Source organism: Dreissena polymorpha, chromosome 7, assembly GCF_020536995.1.
Source record: "Dreissena polymorpha isolate Duluth1 chromosome 7, UMN_Dpol_1.0, whole genome shotgun sequence".
NCBI lineage: Eukaryota > Metazoa > Mollusca > Bivalvia > Myida > Dreissenidae > Dreissena > Dreissena polymorpha.
The window spans coordinates 71142359-71156708 of NC_068361.1; the positions used below are offsets into that span (position 1 = coordinate 71142359).

Sequence of the window (14350 nt, forward strand, 5' to 3'; positions counted from 1 at the left end):
GAAAAGCACTTCATTATACAAATTTGCAAGAGGAACGCGGTAGTAATAGTATTGTCTGTTCAGGAGCTAAAAAAAAAATCGTGTCATTTATGAAAAGAAATGCTCGTGAATGTAAATCGCATACTATAAAATCGGTTTCTGATACGAATACGTGCAATATCAGAGCATAGGCTATATTACCAGATGGTCGTGTTGCAATACTCGACGCGGGAAATCGGAAGTTGAAACTGGTCTCGTTCGAGTTCACTTTAATATCTGAATGCCAATTTGCCGATTATCCGAGCGATATGTGTGCTGTTAGTGAAAAGATTGATTGTGTTTTGGTATGTGTTTGTTTTCCGGACAAGAAACAAATCCATGTACATGAACTGAAGAAGGGAAAAGAAAGCAAACTTTTGTATGTGGTTCAGACCAGTTTTCGCCCTGAAAGTTTAGCTAATATTAAGAAAGATGTTATAGTACTATCAATAAATACGCCTTGTAAAGATTGTACCGTCGCTAGCTTTGAACACTTCACTCTGCCTGGGCAACCATCAACTGAGTTGATAGATGGGGACAACATTGCTGATGCAACACTCATACGAACAGGTGTTAACATGACAATACTAGTGGCGAGGAATACGAGAGTATCTTGTTACAAAATACAACGTACCAATACAAAGATCAAGATAAAACACGAAATGTGGTATTATAAATGGCATACGAACAAAATATTTAAAGACGTCAGAGATATAACTACAGACAACGAAGGAAACACATATGTCTGTGCCACGGGTACAAACAACATTCACCAAGTGTCCTATATTTACTTCGCGGACAATCGTATCCTACTTAAGGAAATAAAGAAACCTACAAGTATATTAATTGACAGCAAGAATAGTCGTATCATTATTTGTTGTGACGAAGACAACAATGTTCATGAATATCGTTTTATTTAAAATTTACATGTAACAATTGCTTTGTTGAAATCAATTCGTCAATATGTGTCATATATGTTAATCTAGGCTTAAATCGTGTTAGTAAATGTCCAATATATATTTTGCCTACAGGAAATATCACTTGCAGTTGAAATGATTTAAGTCGATTTTAACACATCGCTTACCGGTACTTCACATCATTAACACCAGATACAACTTACATAACCACGAACTTTTGCAACACGCTATCTTTCAATCACTCAAAACCACCATGGAACGTATAATTAACACATTTGTATTCCTTTTCATTTTTTATTATCATATTCACTATTGAAATATTTACAGCAACTATTTTTCGTAATTATTGAAATTGCTCAACTGTCACAAAAGAGTTGAAAGGCGGATGTTTACTTTGTTACCTGAACACCTCTGTTTTACAAGATAACCATGTCACAGCGATACATACATACATCGACATTCCAAAAAACGTAAAACACACTTTCAAATCACTTTTATTTCTTTGAGTTACAAAACTGATCAGCAAAGTGTAAACTTACTCAGATCATAGTAAATGTAAAATAAATAAATAAAATATGCCGATGGACGGAATAAGCACAAGATGAGAATAGAACTGAACAATCATCAACTATAATGCAATCAATAAAAAGATCATGGACAGTAATATGTTCGCACGTCGTCAAAAAATGACCCCTTGTGCTGTCGCGTTTTTATGGCTGGTTATTTTACTTAACTTTAACATTTTATGGGTAAAAACATAGCTTGAAAGTTTTGTTTAGATTGACTGAACAGGGAATGAGTAAACAGGTTTGGGATTTACTAACCATCTCAGGGAAGGAAAATGCCCTAACCCCTTACATGTTTGAATCAATCTCTTCATTTTAATATAGATCCTGCAAAGTTAATTACTATTTACAAAACAAGCAAATTCGTTTAATTGATATCCGCCAACCAATAAAGTTTGTTAATGGATGCTTGCAAATCCCTTGATATATGGTAAAATTCTAAAAAAATATTTAAGAGTAGGGTAATTGTTTTTAGGCATTGCGATTCGCCTCATTGATATCTACACACCCATGCAGTTTCATATCAAAATTTTATAGCGTATATGTGATAAAGTCCTAAAATGTTACACAATACAAAAACAAAGGGCAATAACTATCATTTAAGAAAGTGTAGGATTACGGTTCGTGTAAAACTTTCAAACTTGATTGATGACGTACCAATAATGTTCACATGTTCCCAAAGATGTTGTAAATGCTTCTCTCAGTATTTTATTGTTTAATTTCAAGTTTAAGTTTGCTTTGCTGTCTCATGACAGGACGTATTACGGGAACAACTATGGCGGATGTGTGGTTGGGCGTACAAGTTCTATACTCTGCCTATTAACACCAGTAAATTCAGACCTACTGCCCTTTGTGTGTATCCAAAAAAGGAAAAAGCGTTGTTTCCACTCTCCTACACCTCTCTCTTAATCGTATCTTTCTGCAAATTTTTGGTTGACATAGAATTGAACCCAAGTTTGATAACAAGCAGAATGCCGCAAAGCACTTCAGTTATTTTCTTTTGGGAACCTGTGAACATCTTGGAATGTCAACAATCAAGTTATAAAGTTACCATGATACAACAATATCCATAAGTTAAATCTTGAAGTCACCATGTATTTTTTTGAGGTAAATTGATATACCAATTGTTCAAATTTTAATAATTATAACAATAACAATAATTGCAAACATAATATTCAATAAAGTTTTTATCAATTCCAAAAGCAATTCACACAATCCATGGATGTATCTTGCTGTGATAATTTTGATATAGTTTCTTTACTTTACCACACCTGGGAATACACAACATGCATCAAACATTCAAAATTGTGTATTCACTGAGAATAGTTTCAAAGACAAAATCATCTTATCACACATCATCATAATACATTTTAATTCATCGTATAATGTTTGAGCTAGATATTGTCTAGATAAAACTTCTGACCAAGTTTGGTGAAGATCGGATAAAAACTATTTGAATTAGAGAGCGGACACTGCTGTGGACGCCGCCCGCCCGCCGCCAAGGTGAAACTATAATACGTCCCGTTTTTTTAAAACGTGCCTATAAAAATCAGTTTGAAATTGACAGGGATGAAATCAGCTGAAAGGAGGAAAAATCACTGCCCTGGATTTTACACATATGAAACAATTTAAGTTAGTGTAAGACAAGTTTATGAAGTGATCTCATGCCCTGGTGGTATCTGTAACCATCTGAGTTAAAGAAGTTAAACAAGAACACTTGTTGAAGATTGGAGCTAATAACCTTTTTTTTTCTTCCACTTCTGATGACCCAGTTTAAACTAAGCCTAGATAAACATTCAGATTAAGTAGTTACACATACACAAATTGCAAAAAGCTCATTATTAGAATATACAGGTGAGCTAAAAATACTTATTCAGTATAAAACAAGTTAATGATGTTATCAAATGCCCTGGTGTTATCCTTATCCTCCATAGTCAAATGCTCTGACATCTCAGACGGCCCGAAGTGATAGTTCTGTCGGTAATCATTAAATCTCATTCAGCTGTGTAGTTCGCTAGGTGGGGACACTGTGTAAATACATGTGTGTAAAGTGTTGTCCCAGATTAGCCTGTGCAGACTACATGTTTTTCATTTAAAGGAAGTCTCTTCTTAACAAAAATTGTTTCACTAGAACGGCACTTCAGGCACATGCATTAAGCCCAGTTTTCCCACAATAAGGCTCAGTTTGATAAAAGTTAATGATGTTATCTCATGCCCTGGTGGTATCCATATCCTCCATAACCCTCCTCTCCGTCGTCTGCCACCTCAGGTGGCCCGTAGTGGTAGTTCTGTGGGTAGTCATCGTACTCATCCAGCTGTATGGGTCGCCCGTACTGGTCCAGGGGTGGGCCATACTCGTCCATTCCCCTCCCGTACCCACCTCCCACCCCACCGTTTACAAAGCCCATGTTGGAGTCCGGCCGGGCATACGGCTCGTATTCATTTCCATAACTGCAATTTAACCCAAACTGTTTTATAGAAGCTTATGAGAAAAAGAGTTTAAAATATTTTCACTCTCCGAGAATGAGTCCAATATATCGAAACTCTTGTATAATTAATGCAGTAAATTGAGACTCACGGAAATGAGTTCAGTATATTGAAACTCTTGGAAAAATTATTTGAGTATATTGAAACTTTTTTTAAACAAGCAAATTAGTTGAATTGATTTCCCCCGCCAATATGCTTCTGGACACAAAAGTGTTATATTTGACACTTAAACAAGAGATGTGTTCATCAGAAACCCAATGTCCCCTATTGCGCCGCTTTGAAATCATTTTCTTTTTGTGTGTTGACCTTTGACCTTGAAGGATGACCTTGACCTTGAACTTCCACCACTCAAAATGTGCAGCTTCATGAGATACACATGCATGCCAAATATCAAGTTTCTATCTTCAATATTGCAAAAGTTATTGCCAACGTTTTTTTTTCGGACGGACAGACAGACTGACATACTGTTCAACTGCTATATGCCACCCTACCTGGGGCATAAAAAGCAACTTTTCAAGATACAAAGGGTCATAACTCCGTTCTTAACAGATGGTGTACAATGCCATTTGGGGTGCATCATCCTCTTATCCATATATATACTCATACCAAGTTTCAATGAAATCTGCAAAAGCACTTCCAAGATATGGCTCTGGACGGATGGACGGAAAGACAGACAGACAATGCCAAAACAATATCCCTCTGCCTATGGCGGGGGATAATAAGTTGAGTACATTTAAGTTGTGGAAAATAAGTTCAGTATATTGAAACTCTTGGTAAATCAGTTCAGTATATCTAAAATCGTCAAAAATTAGTTATAATAATTAAAACTCTTGGAAAAATCAGACAGTGTATTGAAACTCTTGGAAAATTATTCAGTTATAACATAAGGCAATTAACACAAATATGTTGGTGAAATTTTAAAAATGTTTCATTTTTAACATTAAGAAAATACAGTTTACACATGTGAATGTCAAACACAACATATTTTAATTTATTCCTGAAGTTTTTATCTTAGATTCAGAACAGCAGTTTGAACAAGGGCTGTTTGTAAAACATGCATGCCCCCCATATGGGCTGTCCGTTGTACTGGCAGCCATTGTGTGAATACGACTTTTGTCACTGTGACCTTGACCTTTGACCTAGTGACCTGAAAATCTATAGGGGTCATCTGCAAGTCACGATCAATGTACCTATGAAGTGTCATGATCCTAGGCAAAAGCGTTCTTGAGTTATCATCCGAAAATCATTTTACTATTTCGGGTCACCGTGACCTTTGACCTTGTGACCTCAAAATCAATAGGGGTCATCTGCGAGTCATGATCAATCTACCTATGAAGTTTCATGATCCTAGACATATGCGTTCTTGAGTTATCATCCGAAAATCATTTAACTATTTTGGGTCACCGTGACCTTGACCTTTGACCTAGTGACCTGAAAATCAATAGGGGTCATCTGCGAGTCATGATCAATCTACCTATAAAGTTTTATGATCCTAGGCATATGTGTTCTTGAATTATCATCCGAAAATCATTTTACTATTTCGGGTCACCGTGACCTTGACCTTTGACCTAGTGACCTTAAAATCAATAGGGGTCATCTGCGAGTCATGATCAATCTACCCATGAAGTTTCATGATCCTAAGTGTATGCGTTCATTAGTTATCATCCGGAAACCATTTTACTATTTCGGGTCACCGTGACCTTGACCTTTGACCTAGTGACCTCAAAATCAATAGGGGTCATCTGCGAGTCATGATCAATCTACCCATGAAGTTTCATGATCCTAGGTGTATGCGTTCTTGAGTTATCATACGGAAACCATTTTACTATTTCAGGTCACCGTGACCTTGACCTTTGACCTAGTGACCTCAAAATCAATAGGGGTCATCTGCAAGTCATGATCAATGTACCTATGAAGTTTCATGATCTTAGGCCCAAGCGTTCTTGAGTTATCGTCTGACAACCACTTGGTGGACGGACCGACCGACCTACCGACCGACCTACCGACCGACCGACAGACAGACCGACCGACAGACAGACCGACATGAGCAAAGCAATATACTCCCTCTTCTTCGAAGGGGGACATAAAAATACAGACAAGCCAAATCATTGTTCACTGATTCAATGCTGAACAATATTGTAATTATTTCATTCTTTTTGAAATTATCAACCAAAATGCTTCATGATTAGAGCACATTATGATTCAAACTGATGAGCGATTCAAGCATGGTGGAATACACATTGAATTACTCTTTCAACATTTTCAACATAACATAAACAAATTGCGTAATTTTGATTGAAACACACTTTTAAAACTATTTGAGTAATTATACTACTAATAGATTTGTGGCACACATTTTCACGCTACAAAAACAAAGATGTAGAAAAATGAGACAACTACAATAACTGACCCATACACTCCATTCTCGTCTATGTACTCTGGTGTCAGGTGACCGTCCATGACAAGGGCTGGGTCATACCCATCTGTAAACAGACACACACCCGGATATAACATGTCTGGTGAAATTATCACACAGTAATTGTTGGAAGCACAAGTTTATAAGCCCTGCACTTTTAAACTTTGAACCAGGCTTCCTTAGAATCCTATATGAATATAGGCAATATTTTGAACTACAGTTGTATAAGAATTGGTCCTAACTTGGGTCCAACTGCATTCAAAGATGTTACATCTACAGGAAGGCAATATCTCTGGGAATGTCAATGCTTGGCGTAAAATGTCAGTTAAAATGGGTCTTTAAAGGCATCAACAACATGACTTCACAGAGTTTACAAATTTGAGGCATTTGTTAACAGAAGAATAAAATTACATACACTGAATCCCATTCAATTGAAATATAGCTATTAAAGGGGCCTTTTCAAGTTTTGGTAAATTGACAAAATTAAAAAAATGTTTCAGATTCGCAAATTTTTGTTGTAGTTATGATATTTGTGAGGAAACAGTAATAGTAATACTAAACAATTACCATGCGCTAAAATATCCATTATATGCATCTTTTGATGATTTAAAAACCTGAAAATTATACAGCGTTGCAACACGAAACGATTGATTAATTTGGAGAATTCTGCTGCAGCGTTACAGTTAGTGATACTACAAGGATTGCTTATATAATGTATAAAATACATTGTTGATTGTATCAGGGCGGATGGCCGAGTGGTGTAAGCGATAGACTTTTACTCCAGGGGTCAGTTGCTCGAGCCCAGTTGCGGGTTACTTTTTTTTCTCTCTTTAATTTTATTCTTGTTTTTTACTGGAGCTTTTTATATCCAAAGCTTTCATTTATCAATATTAAGCATTTAATAAAAAACTTCAATACAAGCCAAAATCTGTGAAAAGGCCCCTTTAATAAACATAAATGTATCTTTATTTATAGCCGTTCTTGTCCTGTTTTCATTTACTCTCTGATGTGTTCCAATATATATGCACATATGACTTGTTTAACTGCAAACTATGTAGAGTATTTATTGCTTAATACAATATAAGTCAAACAAAACCTTTTTTTATATAAAAAATATCATTTAAGATACTTGCCAAATAACATGCTGCATTAACCTTGTGTATAAATTTGCATTGTTACTATGAAACTTTAGGTACACACATAGAATGCACTCAAACATATCTTATTCTTTTGATATGGGTAATTAAACAAAATTCACTTTATTGACAAAAACTATAGACATAGAAGAAAAACTCACATCTCCATAGTGCAAAACTCCATTAATTTAAAAAACAAGCTTCTTTATGGCCTAATTTTATGACTAAGAAGGTGCAACCTTTGACCTTGAAGGATGACCTTGACCTTTCAGCACTCAAAATGTGCAGCTCCATAAGATACACATGCATGCCAAATATCAAGTTGCTATCTGAAGGGACATAGAAGTTATGAGCATTTTTCGAAACCTAAACGCAAAGTGTGATGGAAGGATGGACGGACGGACGGTCCGATCACTATATTCCCTCCTTCGGGGGCATAAAAACATAAATAGATCAGTAAACAGTAAGGAGTATATTCCATACACACTAATAAGCTATACTATTATCAAATTAAATAATTTTACAATGAAATAAAAGCTATTATTTTCATAAGAATTAATGTCATTTTTGCATGCATTCATTCATGTTGCGAGGACAAGAGCCGTTTAACGCTTAGTACAGACTGAAGAATAGAACAAAGGCCAAAGAAACAACCCTCTTAATGAATGTTCTAAATAAAGACCAATGCCTTTCTAGCAGAACATGCAGTAATGCAAAACAAACAATTACCAAGTAAACAAGAGCACCGCATAACGGCTGCCACGCTCGGCTGCGGGTGCAGTTTTGAATAAATGAAAGCTTGACATAATTTTTTTTAGAGGTCACAGTGACCATGACCTTTTACCTAGTGACCCAAAAATGGGTGTGGCATGTAGAACTCATCAAGGTGCAGCTACAAATGACATTTCAAAGTTGTAGGTTGAAGCACTTTGATTTTAGAGCCAATGTTCAAAACCTCGACAAAATGTTAAGGTTTTAGCACGACATAGACGGCGGACACGACGACGGACACGACATGAAACGATGAGCTGGCTATGACAATACCTCCGAGAACAGCCGAGCTAATAAAGCTACTTAAATTAATTCTATCAAGACCCATGCGTTTCTGATTTAAGTCAAATTATCCATGCAATACTTCTCTGTAACTGATGTTTTGTACATTTTGGTCCTGCAAAACCAACATTTCATTAATTGGTGTGAAAGTTGTCGATACATGTTAATATGGTTTACAAATACATGTAAAATGTAGATGTAGCCAGTTTTACTTCTTTTGCACACAAATTATTTAATTGTATACTGACAGCCCATATTCAGGCAATTAACAAAACCTTACACAATAAAAGACATTAGTCTGGGAACATACAGTCTGTAACTGTATGTACTTTGGCCTACAGATTTCAAATGAAAAAACAGAGCTAAGAGAGAGAGAGGGCTGGTTCAGTATGGTCAGAATGAATCTTGACCTATAAAGGTCAAAGAAAACCTACGGGGAAAGAATAGAATAGCCCTGCCAAGTATGGTCACTATGTATAAAGTTGTGTATAAGGCGCACTTTTTTACCCCAAAATTTCATTTTAAAATCTTGATGCGCGTTATGCACAACTACAGCCATGCCAAAACATTTTTTCCCTGTCAGTTACACAGTTGTGGTAATTCGCATCATTCTGTTCCCCGGTGTTTTAACTGTAACTATGTTAATATAGTGTTATATTTACGATCTGAATAAGATGGACAAATTTTATAAGTTAACTTAAATATTTTCTTTCTTTTTCAGGTACGTACAGAGCATTGAAATCAAATAAATTTGAAGAAGAGAATGAAAAACAAGGAAGCCATTTTTATTCAAATGTTATGGTTACAATATACTAAATAATTTTGGAGTGCAATGCTATACCTTCTAAAAATTGGAATGTCATTTATTTGAAGACACAATTCTCTCCATGGGCACTTGCCATGACTTTGTTTTTGAATATTTCTGTGTGCATGTGGTAGGGAAAACATTGCTGTATACAACAAATTCAGTGTTTTGCTTTTAGGTTGGAGACTACATGAGACTTAGACAGATGGCGGGAAACCATCATCAATTGGAGAAAGCCAGTAAAAAGATGGCCTTAAAACAGTGACCGCTGATTCGCGTCAAGTTCTTTCTTACATACCACATGACCTATCTTTTTTATTGTTTAAATCAATTCGGCTGGGAATGCTCTTGAAGAAAAGGTATGGTTATGAGGGTGTCTACGCGCAAAAGTTTGACTTTATTTTTCATTGAAGTTGTTGGTTTTACATCGAATTTGTTAAGGAAATCTTTTGGCATATTGTGACCTAAACTAACTTTAGGTAAAAATGCAATATCATCTGCAAGTGCAAAATATGACTGGAAAAGCTGATTTTTGGTCATTTCTTAGCAAAAGAGAAAAAAATTAAGTTCATTAAATGCATGAATTCAGATTATTTGCCACGGAATAGTTGTTTTTCAAGTTGACCCCCCACCCTTATATAGCCGAATAAGGGCTAAATTGCTTTCCGACATAAATTCAAAGGCATATTGGTTGACCGTGTAGCGTTAATGTGCTATATGTAGTCAGAATTCAACGCCAGGGACTCCGTGATCCAGTAACGCAACAATAGCTTGTGCGTAAAGCATTAACATTCAAACACAGCCCCATTTCACCGACATGGAAGGGCAGACATTTTTACAGTATGGACAGTGCAGCAGATGCTTAACTGAGCCAGCCTTCATATTTAGTACAATCATGAATTTAACAAGCTTTATCACTTCATATTATTCCTAGAAATACACTTAAAATACATAAATGCATGTTTTTGTTTCATTTTATATGTATTTCTATTGGGTATTTTGACTTTTTCAGGTAGAGGAATTTCTGGGACTAAGACGAGAGCCACTGGATAAGGGTTGTTGATGGCAAAACAGGTAATAATTTAAATTTATTATCATGTACACAAGCAAATAATCATATTTATGATGCTTAAGGTGTAAAGAATGTCATAATCAAGTTTGTGGTCACTCAAACCCTTGTCGTCGTGTAATTCCCCGTGCAGTTTGTATCGATAGTTCCGTGTCCTGACACGTAAAGCTTGTGCTTTGTTGGCAGCTGAAGTTGGCACTTAACAGCTAGGTTTATCCTTGGTCCTGAGCATGTATGCAGTACAGATGAGTTGATTTGCTACTTGTAACCATACAATTAGCTTTTTTTTGGTATTGTTTTCTCACAATATGCTTACAGTCATGGTTCCGGCTTAAAAGGGTGTCGCGACTGACTTAAACATAGGATTGTTCTAGCAAGTGTCCCCTTCATCATTAACCTTAGAGGGATCTTTTTGACAAAGTTTGGCACTTTCAGCAACTTGTTTTGTTTTTTTATTTGGTACATGTATATGCTTCTCTCATTCAGTGATTTAAGGGCAGTATTGACCTTTTTTCGCTTGTCTTTGCATAGAAAGGTGACATGGATCACTGATATTTGTTGTGTTGAGAGTTCTGCAGGAAAAAGAAGTACTAGAAACCCATTTCAGGATGCCTGCATTGATCTGAACTGCCTTTCTGCCCCTGTTACTACATGGAACCTCATTGCTAAGCTTATAATGCTTGCCTACATATGTGTATCTTGTTCATTTTAACCTTTCCTTCCAGCCTAAACCCTCAAAATGAGCATTTTTTTCTTTCGCTTGGTTACGAACCCCTATTTTGACCAGATTGCCACCATAAAAATAGTGAAAAGTACTTATTTTGTGCCCAAAATATGAAATTTTGTATTCTCTTGAACCTCTAAATGAGACCTGGCAATGCATATTGACCATCTGCTGCAGTTTAAAGGCACCCATGACATTATATGCTAGAATATATCATTGGCGGCTGGTAAATAAATGGGCACCGAGCGACAAGGCGCTTTCAAGATTTTACGCTTTTATTGGTGTGAAATTACAAGTTATTGGAGGCTTATTGATTTCTACACTTCAAAGTATCTTTGATCTCTCATTTTGACTAATTTGTGTACTGTCTTGGATGAAATTGTGTTTTTTTGGCTTTGAAATTGACATTTTTGGGGTGATTTAAAAAAAACACACACACAAAAGACATTTTCAAAATTGCTTAGAGTAAAAATAGCTAACAAATTCATTCTTTCTCCACCACGCATAAGCCTCACGTGCATGTCTATGTGGTTTGTTTTGGTAATTTGTTGCAGATATTCAACACAACAGCTTTAAATCTTAAAGAGGCATTTAAGCTGTAACAGGCCTAATTATGTCTTCTTCGGACCGAAAACACCCGCGTGTGAATATATGATATAAAATGGCCAAATGGACAGCTAATCGAGCAAACTTAATATATTGGTGCAATATGCATAGAAAGATACTAATATGCAAGAAAAACACATTTTAATCAGAATAAATTTCTCTTTTAGGTTACAATATACTAAATAATTTTGGAGTGCAATGCTATACCCTCTGAAAATTGGAACGTCATTTATTTGAAGACACAATTCTCTCTATGGGCACTTGCCATGACTTTATTTTTTAATATTTCTGTGTGCATGTGGTAGGGAAAACATTGCTGTATACTACAAATTCAGTATTTTGCTTTTAGGTTGGAGACTACATGAGACTTTGACTGATGGCGGGAAAACATCATTAACTGGAGAAGAGCCGGTAAAAAGATGGCCTTCAAACAGTGACCGCTGATTCGCGTCGAGTTCTTTCTTACATATCAAATGACCTATATTTTTTATTGTTTAAATCAATTCGGCTTGGAATGCTTTTGAAGAAAAGATTTGGTTATGAGGGTGTCTACGCGCAAAAGTTTGACTTTATTTTTCGCTGAAGTTGTTGGTTTTACATTGAATTTGTTAAGGAAATCTTTTGGTATATTGTGACCTTATTGTTTTTTTTTAGCTTAAAAAGTAGATGCTCGTTATACATAAATGCGCGTTATACACAACGTTTTATGGTAGTTCAGCTTAAAGTCATTTTGCTTCTATCGCACAATAACTGTGATTGCTTTTTATGTTGCGCAAGCAATCATGGCAATTATTAGTTTGCCCAATAGAAATATAACCACAAGATTTGCTTTATATCAACTAGACTCATTGCAAATTATTGCATGGCAAATCAGTGACTCATTGCAGTAATGTCCTCACAATTACATTTAAGTGGAACAGCTGCCAAATAAAGCCTACCTTGATAGATTGGTGCAGACTTACCAGGATAGAAGAGGTCTGGATGGTCCAGTATGTCAGCGTCCTGCAGGTATCCCTCGTACCCCTCCTCTGGGTACATGTACGGGTCTGCCATCTCGTCCCCGGGCCGGGACTCCACCATCTCCAGCCACTGAGAGTTGTGCCAGCGAAACTTCTCCAGCTGGATCTTCTTGGCCCACTCCTCATCAAATTCCTGAGGAATTGAAATTTCAGATATTTATATTAAGGGGTTAGTTTATTGAAGGGGCAATACAATTGAGATAAGAGTATGAGACAAGGATCTTCTTTGCCTACTGTACATCGAATTCCTGATAAATTGGAATATATGAGCGGCATTCTGGTAAAACAGGGCCTTAAATGGCGTCCCAGATTAGCCTGTGCACACTGCACAGGCTAATCAGGGACAACACTTTCGACTTCTATTGCATTTTATGTTCATATGAAACTTTTTGTTCAAAGGAAGTCTCTTCTTATGCGGAAAGTGTCATTCCTGAGTAGCCTATTCAGATATGAAAGTTTGAGAAAGAATTTATCAGTAGTTACAGAGAAGTTACAAACACACTTTATATTCTAAAGTGTAAAAGCAGACAAAGGGCCATAATTCTGCCAAAACTGGTAACAACGTACAACTTTTTGTTAAGATCTACATATTAAGGTTATTTAAATGTTAAAGTAAAATTAGTTTGAGCAAGATCCACCCAGCACTTAAATAATGATTCTGAACAAAACAAACAATACATCTCAGTCAAATGTGCTTTTCTCTACCATCATCTACACAGGAAGATCATTGAGCAATGGAAGTTTGGGCAATTTTAAGCCAGAAGTTGGAGAAGAGTTAAAAACACAAGTTTTGTAAAGTGCATTGGCCGCACAAACATTAAAATTGTGCTTCTAAAATAACAATCTAACACATAACCCTTTTTTAAAGTCAATTCTTCATTAAAAATAAACAGCATAGTAACAAGAGTTGAAACTGGGGAGCCTGTAAACTTAATAAATAATTGTTTTATAGGGGATTTTAGCATATGGATGTTGAATCAGTTGAAATACATCAGCTAAAGAGGGCTTAGCAAAATAAAACAAGTTTTCAGCAACAATATATACATGATATTATGATACATTTAAAATAACTAATGCACATTAATTTTAACAACGATTTCACAAATTTCAATTATATCAGAGTTCCAACCAGTACTTGGTTAATTTATAGACAATTGTAAACCTTACATTACATATATTACTTTTTGTCAAATTGTAATAATTCTCACAGATAAGCTGAGTGAGGATGTAATCCCAGAAAATCCAGATAAGTAAGTAATTCTTGACTTCAATGGACAGTGGGCACTTACAGATATGATATCGAGGGTGGGGTAACGGACAGTGGGCACTTACAGATATGATGTTGAGGGTGGAGTAATGGACAGTGGGCACTTACAGATATGATGTCGAGGGTTGAGTAACGGACAGTGGGCACTTACAGATATGATGTCAAGGGTGGAGTAATATACAGTGGGCACTTACAGATATGATGTCAAGGGTGGAGTAACGGACAGTGGGCACTTACAGATATGATGTCAAGGGTGGAGTAACGGAC

General features: G+C 36.1%; 1 protein-coding gene and 1 pseudogene across 2 annotated transcripts in view; one reads left to right on the plus strand and one right to left on the minus strand.

Moving 5' to 3' along the window:
* LOC127837315 (neurogenic locus Notch protein-like) overlaps nucleotides 1-14350 on the plus strand; it is a 516941-nt gene that overhangs the window by 200542 nt on the left and 302049 nt on the right. The gene's annotated exons all lie outside the window — the stretch shown is intronic.
* The window catches only part of LOC127837316 (kinesin-associated protein 3-like), a 45370-nt pseudogene continuing 32866 nt past the window's right edge, over nucleotides 1847-14350 (minus strand).